This window comes from Carassius carassius, chromosome 47, assembly GCF_963082965.1.
Source record: "Carassius carassius chromosome 47, fCarCar2.1, whole genome shotgun sequence".
In the NCBI taxonomy this organism is placed as follows: Eukaryota; Metazoa; Chordata; class Actinopteri; order Cypriniformes; family Cyprinidae; genus Carassius; species Carassius carassius.
Window position 1 is genome coordinate 7,479,964 of NC_081801.1, and position 17,674 is coordinate 7,497,637.

Here is a 17,674-nt window from a genome sequence, read left to right on the forward strand (position 1 = left end):
ATCTTTTTTTTTTTTTACAAAATTCACAATATTGTGTAAAAGCTGCATGTTTGTCATAAACAAATTCATTAAGACATTTTAACTTTAAACAATTGTTTCCAGGTAAAATATGAGGCAATTACAAATAAATATGTCAGTGGATTTTGATGTGAGAGGACAACAGGTGATGGACTGTTTTCACTGGAGGAAGTGGTTTGGAATATGGACTAGTTTAAACTGCATAAAGCAACAGTTTAAAGTTAAAACACTTTTTTGTTTACAAAATTCGTTTACAAGATTTGTTTACAACACACAGTTGACGGAACCCATTCAGTGCAGAGGACCCATTTGTGCTCAAGATATGTAATGTTAAATTTCTCAAAATCTGTTCGGATGACGAAACAAACTCATCATTTATTGTATTTGCCTTTTCCTCTCCTTGTCTGCATGTCAAACACACCTGAATCTTTCCTTCACAAAGCCGCCATTCCATCTCAAGCTTCCCATCCCTTTTGTCTGCTTGTTACTGTAGACTGGCTAATGGAAAGCTTGTTGGTTGTGGTTAAATCTCTGTAGCTGGCAGGTTTACATGATGCGTCGCATGGATCTGCAGCCACCCCACAATATCGAAATGCTAACCTGCACAGCTATTCGATTCAAGATTAAATTTAGATAGCCATGTGCAAGTCTCATTTCCTAGTGGGTTCCTGCTGCACCTGATGCTGGACGTCCTGTAAGGATCGGCAAAAATATGATTGCCTCTTTTGCACATTCTGTCCACATTTTCTCCCATTTGAGCATGTGATCTGTGAGCTCCTGGAAAGATTCCTCCAAAGACACAATTCACTCATATGTAGCAAATTTTTGGGATATCTAGATGTGTTATGTTTGCACTGAAGCACTCCTTTGTCTATTTTCAGGAAAGAATAATTTTAATATGTGGCCCAAAACGTGTGGCTAGGCTCCAATGCCTGCTCTTTGAAGCTGCTCATAATTTTAAGAATTTAAACTAAGCAACTAACAACACTAAAACACTAATGGGCTGGTAGAGTCACTGTTTTTAAGTCATGTATGCTTTTTTTCCCCCATCAAGATGCTGAAATCTCTCTCTCTCTCTCTCTCTCTCTCTCTCTCTCTCTCTCTCTCTCTCTCTCTATGTATGTATGTATGGATACCATTACAAAAGTATGGACCTCTTATCTCTGTTGGATGACAAAGTTGCTTTACCGATTAAGTGACTGAATATGCTTTTAGCTCAGAATTATATCTCTTCTTTCTATTTTTCCATTTTCATTGAGGAAAAAAAACATCTTATGTAACGAGCCAAATGTATGTTTCCATTGTCCTAAAATTGTTCCGTATAATTTTGTGCTGCTCACTGCATTTTTTCTTGGAAGAAACCTTTTGTTGTTTAGCCTTTCAAATTCAGTTTTGACTGAGCTCCCTTAAGGGTGCAAAGGGAGTGGAAGCTTGATTATTACCTGCTTTATGTAAGATTTGATTTTGAAAATGTGTGTTTGGATAGTTATTGTTAGTGTTGGCACTGCTTTGTTGACAGGGGTAACTTGTTTGGTCTCCCACTTCTTCATGGTCAACCCACTTCTTAAGTAATTGAAATGTTCACAGAATAAACCTGGGTGCTCAGCCATGAGTGGCACTCATTCAGAACCGGCTCGCGTTTTCACTGACAGGGAGCTGAACTCTCTACATCACCAACATCTGACCTGAATCGCTTGTTATTTCTTGCTGAAGGAGAGCATTGATCTCTTCTGCTGACCGCTGCTGAACTGACGTATTTAACTGTTGTTATTAATGTTGTTAATTTACCAGGGGTGCGTTCTCCGAAACTACCTTAACGCTACGTCGTTCTTAAGTTGTACCTTAAGAAGTACCTTATCGTTAATACGTGGTTTCCGAAACCTTCTTAGTTAAGTATACCTTCTGTAAGTCATGCGTTCGTAAGGTTGGTCTGGAGCGCTCTTAGCTATACCTTATCGCTGCTTACGGTTCATACCGCTAGTGGCCACCACTACGCAAAAAGATTTTTTACATCGCAGTTTAATTACACATAGAAAATTTTATATGAACTTTTAATATAAAATCTGATTTAGAATTAAAATTACATTTTTACTTTACTTTAAAATTATACACATAAAATACTTAAGTTGTTATAGCCTACACCCAGTGTATGGAAGTGTTTTCATTAATAAAGTTTCCATACACTAATGGTTGTTAGCTTTTTTAATTACTATCCTAAGGCACATCAGCTGGCGAACCATTTGACAGAAAAGGCTTAGGAGTCTATATAAAGAAAGATGAGTTTACACAAACTTTATAGCTATGGCAGCGAGACAGCGAGTACTTGTTTTAAATCAAAGACGGCGGCGTCCGCGGAGCCAGTTAGTGTATGTCAACTACTTTATAAGAGAACATTTTAGTCCACTGACTACCATGTCAGAAGAGACCATTGTAAAAAAAATTTGCCTGCCACGGGAGCAAATTCTGCAGCTCTTGCATCTTGTTGGCCCAGATTTGTCAAGACAAACTCGACGGAGCTACCCCCTCAGCCCCGAAATTCAGCTGCTGGCGGCTCTTCGTTTTTATGCTGTGGGGAGTTTTCTGGAGGTTGTTGGGGATGGATATGGGCTGAGTAAGACCTCAGTGTGGCTGGGCGATCTCTTTTTGCGGACTTTTTTCCCCGACATAGTGAATGTCGGTATGTCTCTCATGTTTGCGCTTTTATTGAGGAAATCATCCAATTACACAAATGAGCGATTTACGCCAATAATGTGATACGGCTGGTGGATAATCAGCATACGTTGTGGAGAACATTAACACACTTATGGCCGTGAGGGTTTGGGATTGTACACTTGCTAAATTATAAACACATACTCATATTTATTTCTGCATGTACGTATTTCAATAAGCCCCGATAAATGCAGTTTGTAGTATTTCTAAAACGCTTCTTTATAAAGAACATTGTTTTCTCAATACTTTACCTATACCGCTGTGAAGGAAAGAGCGCACAATCGATCATCGAGGCGTCGATATCAACCTATTCAGCGCCTCCACCATGGACAGCAACTGCTAAGGTCGAACTTAAGAAGGTTTACCTTAAGCTACATCCTAAGGTATAGTTCGGAGAACACACCTGTACCTTTAGTTAAGGTGTACCTTTTGAGTATTCGTAGCGCGCTAACAGACAACGTTATCGGAGAACGCACCCCAGAACTCTGACAGCTTTTAAAAATGGCACCTTTCAAACTGAAATCTGTATTTGAAGGTCTGCCTACTGACTTCACAAGTTCCCTTGTTTGAGACCAGCTTTCCGTGCTTGAACAGTCAAATACACACATAATTACTTTAAAATTTCCATCTTTGCGAGTATTTAAGGAAAAACTATTGGTAAGTGAACAAATATTATGGGGAAAATAACTGATTGGGATGTCTGTTGTATACCTGCTGCTGTCTATGTTGTTAATGTTAAGCAAACAACAGAAGCCAAAAAAAAAAGACGCCACATTTGTGGATAATTTGTGATGTTGTCACATGCACACAATGACCACTCTTTTTCATAAATTCCTGCAACTGCTTCAGAGTTGCTGTAGGGCTCTCTGTAGCTTGTCTGGCCAGTTTCCACCTGGCTCTTTTGTTTGGAGTGTTTGGAATGTATATATTTGTCTCCATTTCCTGGCTTTCCACAATTTTATTTCGGAGATCTTTTGACGGTGCCTTGCCACCCATAGTTGATTGTTTGCTTCATTTGCACTACCAAGGACTGAAATGCTCCAGGAAAGCTCTTTACATGTTGAGCACATCAGAATGACCACAACTGATCACAGTTGAAAGTCAAATGGTTTTGTGTGCCATTGAGAAGGTCATTGACTACACCTGATTAAGTTTATTTATTATATCTGTCTATTATTTAGTCATTTTTAGGAGGAGTGATCCTTTTTTCCAATTGAGTGAATCCGGGTTTTCTTTTTTTTTTTGACATTGGTGTTCTATCTTTCACTTTGGCTGTTATAAGTTGTACTGAGTAAATACAGCTGTATAAAACGTACTCGGTTACTAAACGTAACCTCGGTTCTCTCTAGAAGAGCGAACGAGTACTGCGTCTTAGCTAAGACGCTACGGGAAAAGTCTCTTTTCACGAAATACTGAAGCAAAAAATTATCCTTAATTTTGTATTTTTGTAAAGCGCATTTGCAGCAGTACACAGCCATAGGCGAGACGGCTCGTTCGCTCATTGGCTTGTTCTGCGGCAACTGCACAGCCTATCGAGCGCGGGCTGATGCAACATCAGACCAATAAGGGCGCTTCGCGCCCTTCTTGCCACTTCCCGCCGAAACGGGTGTGGCCCAACCTATAAAAGGAGCTCGAAAAGGCTGACTCACCTGATTTATTTCATCGCCGAAGCGAACCAGAGTGAATCGTACGCACGGCAGAGAACGCAGTACTCGTTCGCTCTTCTAGAGAGAACCGAGGTTACGTTTAGTAACCGAGTACGTTCTCTTACGAGAGCTCTCTCGTACTGCGTCTTAGCTAAGACGCTACGGGAACCCGATGTAAAACGCCGTGCGCGCAGGGATCACACACCGATAAACCTGAAGCAACGCCCAGGATTTACAGTGCACAGTCACCTGAGGGACTCACAGAGAGTCCGGGACAGAAAAAAGGGGGAAAAACCCTCCGTCCCATATCTAGCAGCATCCGTAGATGCGGCAATATGACATCACACAGCCGAGGCAAGGCCTGACCAATGTGGCAATGCGGGTCTTACGCAATACTGCCCATATAACAGTCGGCAGCGCCTAGCGCTCATGAATTCAGAATTCCCCTCAGGGCCCTGATTCTTCTATACCGACAGCAGCCTTGCTTGCAAGGCGGGAACCTCCAGGTTATAGAACCTGATAAATGTAGACGGCGAGGCCCAACCCGCCGCCATACATATATCCTGCAAGGAGATCCCAGTAGACCACGCCCACGACGAGGCGACGCCTCTTGTGGAGTGTGCTCTGACGCCCAACGGGCACTGAAGGCCCCTGGAAGCGTAAGCTAACGCTATGGCGTCAACTATCCATCTGGATAGAGTCTGTCTCGAAACAGTCATTCCTTTGGAACGTCCACCGAACGAGACAAATAGCTGCTCCGTCTGCCGAGAGGCAGCAGAGCGAGACACATAAGCTCTTAAAACCCTGACAGGGCAAAGAAGACTCGAGTCTCCATCCTCCCCTGACACCGGCAGGGCAGACAGGGCAATAACCTGAGCCCGAAATGGTGTGTTGAGGGATTTCGGCACATAACCGTGCCTAGGTTTGAGTATGACCCTTGAGTCATTGGGCCCAAACTCCAAGCACGACCGGCTCACCGAGAGCGCGTGCAAATCACCCACACGCTTCACAGAAGCGAGAGCCAACAAGAATACTGTCTTGAACGACAGATGCTGAAGGCTAACCGATTGGATAGGCTCAAAAGGGGGACCCTTCAAGGCCTCCAAAACCGCCGCGAGGTCCCACATAGGGACTGACGGATGTCTGGGAGGATTCAGCCTCCTAGCTCCTCTGAGGAACCGGATGACTAAATCGTTCCTTCCTATTGACTGACCGGACGCCGTTTCAGAAAACGCCGCGATGGCCGCCACATAAACTTTGAGCGTGGATGGGGCTCTGCCCTTATCCAACAGCTCCTGTAGGAAGGAGAGGACCTCCGTCACCTCACAACTAAGGGGTGAATAACCTCGAGCTGTGCACCAGCTGGAGAACACCGACCACTTCGAGGCATACAGACGTCGTGTCGACGGAGCTCTAGCCTGAGTGATGGTATTTAGCACTCCCCCTGCGAGATCAGCGGGTAACCGTTGAGTGCCCATACATGGAGGGACCACAACTCCGGTCGAGGGTGCCAAATCGAGCCCCTGGCCTGCGAGAGGAGATCTCTCCTCAACGGTACCGGCCATGGGGCGACATCTGCTAATTGCATCAAATCTGGGAACCATGGATGGTTCTTCCAAAGAGGTGCCACAAGCAGTATTGAACATCTCGTTTCTCTCACCCGTTCTATCACCTGCGGAAGGAGGGAGACGGGAGGGAACGCATAAAGCGGGCAGCACGGCCATTTCCGTGACAGCGCGCTTTCGTTCTTGGAAAAGAATGTGGGGCAGTGAGCGTTTCCGTGGGACGCAAAGAGGTCCACCTCCGCCATGCCAAATCTCTCCCACAACAGCCGAACTGTTTGCGGGTGTAGAGACCATTCTCCCGTAGGGACATTGCCTCTGGACAGCCTGTCTGGACCCAGATTCTGCAGTCCAGGCACATGCACCGCTCTCAGCGAGCGCACGTTGCGTTGAGCCCAAATCAGGAGGCGTTCCGTCAGCCTGTACAGGTTTCGGGACCCGAGACCGCCCTGGCGATTTATGTAGGACACCACGGACATGTTGTCCGAACGGACTACGACGTGGTGATCCTTGATATGGGGACAAAAGCGCGTCAGCGCATTCTCCACTGCCAGCATTTCCAGGCAGTTGATATGATGGAGCTTTTCCCGTTCTGACCATAGGCCAAAGGACGGTCTGCCTTCGAGCAGCGCTCCCCATCCCGAAGTGGAGGCGTCCGTCGACACCATTTTCACACTTTGGGGAAGTCCCCAGGCTTACACCTGATCGGTACCAGCCGTTCGCTGTCCAAGGTGCTAGAGCCGCAACACAGCTCTGATCGACCTTGAAATGCAGCCGGCCAGACGCCCACGCTCTGCGCGGCACCCGAGCCTTCAGCCAGAACTGCAGGGGGCGCATGCGGAGCAGGCCCAGCCGCAGAACCGGAGATGCTGAGGCCATGAAACCCAGCATCTTTTGACAGTGTTTGAGCGACACAGTCGCGCCACAGCGGAAAGAACTCGCTGCACGCTGAATGCCCATCGCGCGCTGTGGTGACAGCCTTGCGTCATGGAACACGAGTTCAGAACTATACCCAGAAACAGGATCGTCTGACTGGGGTTCAGCGAACTCTTCACCCAATTGACACTGAGGCCGAGCTTCTCGAGGTGATCGAGTAAAACGGCTCTGTGGTCCATGAGCTCCGCTCATGATCGGGCCAGAACCAGCCAGTCGTCCAAATAATTCAGCACTCGTGTGCCTCTGAGTCTAAGAGGAGCGAGCGCTGCATCCATGCACCTCGTAAGCGTACGAGGAGCTACGGACAAGCCGAATGGCAGGACTGCAATCTGGTATGCCTGGCCCTCGAAGGCGAATCTCAAATATCGCCTGTGGTTTGACGCTATCTGTATTTGAAAATACGCATCCTTCAGATCTATTGACATGAACCAGTCCCCTCTGCGAATCTGCGCGAGGAGCTTCCTGGTCGTGAACATTTTGAAACTGTGTTTCATCAATGCCTGTTCAGCTGTCTTAGATCCAGTATGGGCCGGAGACCCCCGTCTCTCTTGGGCACCAGAAAGTATCTGCTGTACAGCCCCCCCTCGCTTTGAGACACAGGTTCTACAGCCCCTTTGCTCAACAGTTTTGATATTTCGGCCCGAAGTATGTGTGCTACTTCTGTTTTGACCGTAGTTTCGACGCGCGCTGAAAAGCACGGTGGGCGTCGAGAAAACTGTAGCGAGTAGCCTCTCTTTATAATGCCTAGCACCCAATCCGAAACCCCTGGAAGCACTGACCATGCATCTGCATGAATGGCTAAGGGCTGGATGCGAAACGCGCTCTGTTGACTGGGCAACGGCGGCACTCGAGTGTGCTGCGCATCTGAGGCGGGGAGCGCGCTGATCACAGCGGGCAGATCGCTCTTCCTCGACCCCGTTCCGGCGCTTAACCGACTGGAAGGAGGCTGAGCGGGTCCCGTGGGACTCGATATATCTGCGAGTAACCGTGGGCTGCATGTGTGCACTTTTACCACTTTCAACTCGCTGTCTGCCTGTGCAGAATGTACGTGCACGGGTCTCATTTTTACAGAAGCCCCGCGCCGTATGTGACATAGTGTATGTGGGCACTGGGAAGTGGGCACGTTTACTATGCGGCGCGCTCGACCGATCTGTGTCGATCTTATGTGCGCTAGCCCTGTGTGCAGGACTATGCTTACATGTGGAGATGGGCACTGAGGAGTGGGCATCGTCACTACATTTATAGCACCATCGGCCGTGGCCGGACGAACGTGCACGGGTTTCGTTTTTACAGAAACCACATGACGCGTGCGACATAGTGATTGTGGGCACTGAGGAGTGGGCACGTCTACTATGTAGTGCGCGTGATCGACTTGAGTCGCTTTTATAGGCGCGAGCCCTGTGTGAAGGGCTGTGCTTATATGCGGAGATGGGCACTGAGCAGTGGGCATCGTCACTACATTTATAGCACCATCGGCCGTGGCCGGGACACCAGAAATTACACCTTTTTCGGGAAATATCTGGGTAGCCGTGATAACGGTTTTCGTGTGCAGGCAAGCGGGCAACCGTACAGGCTTGCGCATTGCAAACAACGCTGAAACAGTCACAATCTCTGGAAACTGAAACAGCGGCGCGCTTCGGTGACAGCCCGGCCGCAGCGGAACTCGTACACCGGCGCTTCGATGAAGCAGCCATCGTGTGTAGTGCCGACGCAGCGTCATGCAGCATGCGTAGATGGCTTTCCCAGGATGGCTTCGGGGCTCCCGGCCTCACCGTAATCCTCTGCCGCGGTCCCCGCGGCGCGGGGCGACGGCCAGTAGAGCGAGAACGGGGGTCTCAAGCTGCGTTGCTGAAGCTGTTGTGATAACGGCTTTTGTGTGCAGGCAAGCGGGCAACTGTGCAGGCTTGCGCATTGCAGAAAACGCTGAGACAGTCACAATTCCTGGAACTGAAACAGCGGCGCGCTTGGGTGAGAGCTCGGCCACAGCGGAACTCGTACACCTGCGCTTCGATGAAGCAGCCATCGTTAGTAGTGCCGACGCAGCGTCACACAGGAGGCTTTAGATGGCAACACCGCTTTTGCCGCCGTCCAGCAGAGGGCGGACAAAGGTGCGTCGCTATCGCCTGTTCCACCGGCGGAAGTGAGTGGTAGTTCCTGTTTTTAGCATCATCAGTGTGGAGAATGCTAGTGAGACAGACGAACGAGTTCGTGCTGAATATGGAGCGTTCCAAGCCTTCGCCACCTCTTCGTGAAGCTCAGGAAGAAATGAGGCGGGCTTTGAGAAGTACGCTCATCCGAAAGGGAAATACCATCCAGCCGGGAACGAGAGGGGGGGCGCTGGTGCAAACCACTCGCGGCCGAGACACATCGCGGCCAACACGAGCATTCGCCCCGGCTCCTTCTCGATGTCAGCTCGTCTGCTGGGCTTCTGAGCAGAAGGCGCGAGATCCTCGGAGCTCGCCCAGCCATCACTGCCCGAAGCCAGCAGAGAGCGCGTGTCCTCTTCCCCCGACGCGGCCCTGAGATCGACTTCCTCGGACGACGCGCCGGCAAACAGCGGGCGCTGCCCACCGGGAAGCGATGCAGGGGGGGCCGGTGAAGCAGGGCGAACCGGCGAGCTCGGTTGAGCTGAAGACGGTTCCGGAATCCGCTGGAAGCGATGCTTTTACGGCGCCTCAGCGCAGCGGAGAATGCAGGCTCAGAGAAAAAGGCCAGGCGAGTCCTCAGAGTCACCATGGCAACAGCTCGCAGTGGGGGCATCCGCCGTCAGCGAGCGAGCGCTGCATGATCTTCACCCAGGCAGGAGACACAGATGACGTACCGGTCTCCCTCGCTGAGTGGGGCTCTGACGAGCCGCAGGAAGGCATCTTAAAAAAGACGCGAGCTCTTTTACGAGTGTGTGTCGCAGGGCGAGCACACACACACACATAAAGAACAGCTTGTATATAACAGGATTGAAAGGATATAGGCGCCGGATAGCGCAGCAGGAACGGCAATGGAAGGCGGCGATGCCAGCAGCTTCAGAATGGCTCGTCCTGCTGATGTGCTTTCTCAGACGGCGCTTGCTTCCTCCGTGATCCAGCGATGCGTGAGCTTCGCTGAAGAGATGAAAAATCAGGTGAGTCAGCCTTTTCGAGCTCCTTTTATAGGTTGGGCCACACCCGTTTCGGCGGGAAGTGGCAAGAAGGGCGCGAAGCGCCCTTATTGGTCTGATGTTGCATCAGCCCGCGCTCGATAGGCTGTGCAGTTGCCGCAGAACAAGCCAATGAGCGAACGAGCCGTCTCGCCTATGGCTGTGTACTGCTGCAAATGCGCTTTACAAAAATACAAAATTAAGGATAATTTTTTGCTTCAGTATTTCGTGAAAAGAGACTTTTCCCGTAGCGTCTTAGCTAAGATGCAGTACGAGAGAGCTCTCGTAAGAGAACAAAAACTTTGTCCATCTTTGTAACAAGAATACTATAGTAGTTCTTGTCAGGAAGGAAGAGACCAGGGTTGGCTTTTGAGAATCATGGTATTTTATTGAATCATGGACACATGGACACCTTAAATTTCCATAAAACATGGAAATTACCAATTACCACCACAAAATCAGGCATTTTGATAAAAAAATTGTTTTGTTATAATAAATAAAAATAATAATAGTAAAAGAAATAGTGAAATCCTGGAGAGACTGACAAGCAACAACTGTTCTTTGAACCAGCGGCATTTTTTTCTCTGTGGGGCCTTGCAGCATTTGGATGGATGCTCTTCCAGCGTTATTTTGAAGTCAAGCACCCCATTCAGCTGGTGTGGGAGGTGAGCATTGTTGGCCCTCAACCAAACAGCTTTTTCTCTTCCATCTGGCCTGTCATTGTGATGTACTGTAGACACTCTTGTGTAACATCAGTGGGATGGATTCTGAAGAGTGTCTGCTGGTATGCTGTAAAGTGTTCACGAGGGACTTGACATCTGGACTTGTCACAGAGCTTTGCCATCATTGAATTGCAATGAAAATTCTAAATATAGCAATATGAATTACTTGGCCACTGGCTTAAGGTGAGCAAAAATTGGTGACCAAAATTTAGAATCAATGTTGCAATGTTGCATTTAAAATCATCTCCAAATACTTCAGCTTTATATATATAACCTTTTAATTGTAGAGAGTACATTTTTAAATTATGGATAGTTATGTTTAAAAAAAAAATCCATATCACAGCTTCATATGCTTCATATGGATTCCACTAATTGGTTCTTGCTGCTTTTTTTATTATTGCTTTCATTTTGAACTGCTATAACTTTTTATCCTTAAGCTAGAAACTTACCAAACTTTGCATACATTGAGTGTCTACAGCTAATAACATTTTATGTAATTTTGGGAGGGATGGAATGTATGGTTGCCTAGCAACTAGTTGTTAAATTTGCAATATTCAAAACATCAGACCCAGTACTTTAAGATAGAGACTTTATATAACCCAAACGTTCTGCCATGAATTTTTTTTTTTTACTTTTGTAAAAATCTTTGATAGTAAAACTTTAAAAATCTTCTTCTCATGAACTTCTCATCTCATGAATCTGAGATTTTTAGGGCATTCGGTTAATTTCTTCGTAGAGCTATATTCATATATATTTCTTTTTGAATGTACATTAATTTGTCTTAAGATTTTTTGTTGACTTATTATTGAAAGTTATAATGAAGCAATGCAGTAGCGTTATAGTATAAATAACAGTGCAGATAATCTCAGTCTCTCTGAGATGTCATGTGCCATTTTAAAAACCCACATTACTAGAATAAACCTGACAGGAAGAGTGGACAGCACCATCATAATGTTTATCTGCCATAGGTCCAAATCATTATTATAAAATACCTATTTCCTGACAGGAATAAAACATCTGAGTGCACAACTGTGCTAAGTTGAAGCACAATTGCTCATTTTCACTGTTTTGTCAGTTTTTGTTGATGTGTGCATTACAATCATCCATCTCAGGCAGTTTAGTTTGCCATAATGAGCATCACTGGTGACCTTTAGCTAATTCCTCCCAATATGCGGTTCTCCCATAAACAGCGAAAAGTTCTAGATGCTGCATTTGTGGGTTAAGCAGCCTGCTCAGCTGTGAAATAGAGCTTAAACTGTGAGCAATTACTTCATAATAAGCCCACTGCTTCATCCCAGCAGACCCGCAGAGATAATTAATAAATGTAATTTCTAATTACCAAATTCTGGTAGGCTAGTTGTATTTTTGAAATGAACTGCAGAAGTTTTTAATCTGGCAGTCGTACTTTCTCTCAGAGTTGAGGAATAATAAACGATGACAGGCGCCAGGTACATTTTCCTTCGTCTGTTACTTTCGTTCTCTGCTTGTATGGAATCGAAATCCATTCCACTTTCTGTGTGATTGCAGAATAGTAGTAAATTAATATTTGAGCGGATGTATGCGAGTATGAAACCCACATAAAATGAATGAGCACATTCTAGAAGAAACCTCTCTGTTTGAATTCACATACATTCCACAGATCTTCGTCCACGCTCTGGCCAATTAGCAGGAGTCTTATTCTATATTTGTCTTTACGAGGGCAGTGCATCACTGTCGTTCATGGATGTGAAATTAATGTAGAACTGAATACTTTTGGCTATATCTCCTCCTGCCAGCTCCTCGTATTTGGCAGGCCATCTCAGGGGAGCTGAATCATTCATTTACTTCACTTTTCTTCAGTGGCATCTTCCCACTGAGTGGGTAATGAAAAATGTGACTTTCAAATATCTGTTTTTACTTCCTTCATATTTGTTATTGTTATCTATTGTTTATCTCTCACAGTCAGTGTCTTTTCTCCTGCAGTCTTCTTTTTGTTTTGAAACCTGAGATCGTTAAAACATTGTTTCTCTTTGCTTTTGTGGGCTTCTATGGCCTTGCTCGTCTCTTCTGGTTTATTCTTGTTGTTACTGAGGAGGCGTGACAAAGCACAGATGGGCAGATATCTAAGTGGTGACCCTTTTTGTCCTTGTGTGTTGCTGCTCTGACTTTTATTTGGGGGAGTGGGGGGACTTCTCCACTTCAGTAGTTCACATGTTTGTGTTGTTCACTGAGGCACTTAGTTATCCCTCTGGATAGTTAGGAAACATGGGTTTGGCTTGACAAGTCCAAAGCACTTTCCACAGATGGGCTACAAAATAAAACTTAAACCTTAAACATGAAAGACCTTTTCCTTTTAAACAAAAATACATTTTTACAAACAGTGAAAAGAGTTTGTGAAGTTTTTGTTTGTTTGTTTGTTTGTTTGTTTATTTATTGGCCATGTACATAGTATATTTATATAGTTTACAGTTAAAAAAGTTTTTGTTTTTCTTGGAAATTAATGCAAAATAAAAAAAATTAAGAACTGCTTAATAAAAAAAATAAAAAAATAAATTAAAAAAAGTCTTATATTTTTGATTGAATTTTTAAACATAATGAATCCAGTCACTGGCCTTTGGCTCTGAGCGCCCAATATCCTAGCCTTTGTATGTCTTTTTTTTTTTTTTTTTTTACAAAGCATTACTGGTGCCTAGATGAAAGTGTGTAACTATTCCTATATATACATATATATTTTGTCCGGACCTTCACTGGGAAGGAAATAGAGACCAGACCTTTTAGAACTTTAATTGAATACTACGGTCTACGGTATCAAGCCGCAAGCATTAGAATACCTTTTGTAATTTTGTATTATTACAGCCAGTCATCTTTTTTTTAACAGTAAACCCTATAATCTAGATAAAAATTGACAACTTGGGCAATTAAGATAGAAAAGCTTTGGAAGGATAATCAACTCTTTTTTTACTTCCTCTTCATCCTTAGCTTCATACTTAGTAGGCCAATGAAATTAACATTTACCATTTTCTCCCTCTCATTATATTATGTATAAGGATCAGAGGGCACTATTCTGATTGATTTTATTGACTAATCAAGGTAGTGAATAACCTCTTCTCTCTTTTCATCACAGGCTTTGATCACTTTGTATTTGATGAAGGAAACCTCGTGTTGGCTATGTGTACTTGTAACATTATGAATTAAAAGGGCAGTCATTCTAGCAGGTTGAATGGCAAAGCACTGACACACAGTGTTGCTGTCAAAGGCATTCTTGACTGATGTGGTTTTCTTTAATCTGATTTGTGCAAGATCTAAAACTCACTTTCCAAAATATTCATGATCAAGCAGGACAATAAGAACAAAAGAAAGATGGGCACTTTATGAACATTAATCTTGCTCATCAATATTAATTAGGTGTCAACTCATTCAGCATAACTGATTGAAGGCAGGTAATCAGAATAGGATTACCTTTAAAACATTTATTCCATTGAGCCTATTTCACATGTTTATGTCTGCAGAGATCAAAATCAAGGCAATCTTATTTTGAGTATGTACATACTAGTAGAAAAAACATACTAAGCCAGTTAAGATATTTTCCTACAAAAATAAGATATGGTGAGATATGAAATGGTGAGATGAAATAATTGTGATGGGCAAGCAGCATATCTGATGAATAAAATCACAGTGATAAAAATCTGAGAAATTTCAGAGGAAGTTTAAAGTAAGCTTTGGTCCTTTGTAATACTAGCACATTATTGTAATATATTTTCTCTTTTATTAGGAGCTTGAATAAGTTTACTACTCAGCACTTGCTTCTTGCTTCTAAAAAAAATAATAATAATAATCAAATAACTAAATACGCATAAATAAATAAAAACCTTTCTTGTTATAAGGGGAGAATTTGTGTCTTGGTAAAGAGGCTTCTTTTGGCAGGTGCAGAGAATAATATGGTACAAGCTGCAAGTCAATATTTTAACAACATAAAAAAGGGTATATTTTCTGTATGAGGGAGTTTGAGTTTATAGAATTACATTTCTCTGTGTGTATCACCAGTCATTTATATTGCAAGGCTTAAAAAGAAAAAGTGTAGGAGTGTTCGATGTATTAAGTTTACTTTTCTCCATTTTTTTCTTAATATAGCATAAACAGCACACATTTATCTTAGATTTGTTATAAAACCTAACTTAATTTGAGATATAGTCTGAATCAATGTTATAAACGTGATAGACTGAAGCTGCTATGCTGTAAAAATATCTTTATTTATTCATGTATTATTTTACCTCACTAAATATATTTTTCCTGTATCTTTTAGAATTCTTTTTTTTCTCCAAAGCATGTGGGTCGTCACAATCTCACAGCAGACATCAGAATATATTTTCAAGTGTTGATGTTTAGTTTCTTCATCTTTTTCAGCAGTCCTTCTAATTAGGCGAAGCTGCTTGGGCTCATTGACCAGAGGCCTTGAATCATTTATTTTGCATGTGTTCTGAGTCATAGAGTATTTTCCGCATATAGTACTCTTTAAATGAACCATAACCAGTTCATTTACAGGCAACCAGCTGCAAGTGACTTCAGTGCTTTTGGTTCTCAAAACTTAAAGGAAATTCAGTTGAACCAAAAAAGATCTATCTAACCTTCAAAGAATATTGTGCTGCAGTGCTCAGATTTACTTAGACGTGCAGTTTGGTTCTTAGTTGGCCTGAATAAGTCTATGAAAATATTTTTTTGAAAAGTTTCTTTGTCTTGAGGTGCACAGAGTGCAATCTTTGTTACAAATACTGTCACTGATGTATCTTCTCTTGCCCACCTGCGCTTCAGAGCCACACCACTCCACTCCCAAACCACAAAGCAGTCTTCAGAGTGGCTGTCGCTTTAAAGGCAAGTCGCCATTCAAGTGAAAGCAACTCCCTGGGAGAATTTACTTTGGTTTTGTGAATTCCTTTTGATGTCTGTTTTTAGAGCATTGTCTGCTTCAGACGCAGAACCAATTGAACACGAATCTCTGTTTATTGTCTGCCTGCTAGTATGCTCTGTTTAGGTCACTGCTAAGAATATTTTGGGCTTGTTTACTGGAGCATTGTCATCGAACTCTTATAGTTCTTGATTGTTTGTAATGATGTAGGTTTCTTCTAAACATTGGAGAGGATACATCAAACTTCTTGCATATGGACTGCATGAAAGAAAAAGTTTTGTAAAAAAAAATAAAAAATTGCTTTAGTACTTTGGATACTAAAATCAGTAATACACATTGTACAATTCAGAAGTCTATTTTTAACTTTCAAATTAAATTAAAAGTGTCAATTTTATAATTTCCAGCCACATTTACTTTTAGAATAGTGCATTTAATAGCCCCCCGAATCCATGATTGAGTTTTTGATTGTGTGATTGTTAGAGCTTTGAATTGATGTGAATGTGTGCTAATGAGCCTTTGAAACAGCATGCTATTTTCCCCTAATGGCTCCTAATATGTTTATTCTCTTACACCCAAGGGGATCAAATTCATTTTGCTTAAATAAAAGCAATTCTAACACAGAACATTATTGTTTAATAATTTGCTTTGATTATGGGTGGCCTATGGTACTTGTATGTTTCTGACTGACACCTGCTTGTTCTCCTCTGATATTACAGACTATATTAGCTTAATATGCATTGTCAGCTTGTGTAGGTGGGTCTTTTGATTGAGTGTATGATAAGATTATTATAATGTTTAAAGTGTTGCTCAAAATATGCTCGAATGGGCAGTTGCAAATGTATTAGTTGCAAGTTAAGTGCTTTTGTTGCATCATGAAATAGATGCTCATGGTGAGATGGCTTAGCAGGACATAATCAACTCCCACACAGTATTTTTGAAGATTTAAGTACAGCTCCATCTCAATGTGAATCTAACACCACAGTCACACTTTTTTTAATGCTTTTTTAACAGGGTAATTGAAGAAGAGCTGATTTGCAATCTGCTCATTCAAGAGCCACATGACACAATTCAGCATCCTTCATGCTAACCCATAAATTATTTCTCCGCATTCTGCTCACGGGCTGTGCTAGCTGTCCAAAGCCCTGAGGAATTATGGGCCTGGGTAGCTCATCTAGCTTGGGCTATTCAGCAGGGAGCTTCTGCTGTTTGAGTAAGCAGGACAAGCTAATGGTGGCATGCCTGACTGATCATTTTGTGTATTTTCCTTTTTATTCTATCTTCATTTCCCTTAAACTCTGGTGGCGGCTTATTGCTGTTTTTCTTTTTGAACAGCTTGCAGTTGGCTGAACAAACCTGGATCCAAATTTCACTGCGTTCTGAATTACATGAAATTAAGCTTGATTTTCCAGGCTACAATTATACTATCACATTAGTTCAGTGATTGCAATCCGGCAAAGAAAAAGTGAACGTGTCCTTTTCAATAGAAGTCCATCTTCTTCGATTACAGGCTTTTGATAGGGCAAATAAATAAATAAATCACAGCGGTGCCAGAACTTTAAATTTTTTCTTGCTCAACGGATCCCCTAATTTATCTCATGCAGCAAAGACTGATGCATATTTTTAAGAGTGCTATCAAATAATGAATTGGCTTTTTAGTTGACAAATTATATGAAGAGCAATGGATTGTGGTATAAGTGTAAAGGATTCATGACTGCACAAGAAAATAACAAGCATTTGAGTGCTGTTAGATAATAAAGGCGCATTAATTTACCTTTAAATGCTTAAAAATTATCAGACACAACCATTTTACTCAAAGGTTTGATTTACAAGGTTACCGTCTACTTTATGTCCTGAAAATGAAATCAGATATGACAATAATACTGATTCAAAGCTTTGATGCAGCATACACCACACAGTTACATGGCCTTTGTGACAACGTGTTATTTGGTTAGTTTGCAGAGCCCATGCTCAGAGTTATTGCAAGGATGACAACATCACTACATAATACTCGTGATACTATTATGATACTACATAACACTACATAATACTCGTGCATTTTCCTTTAT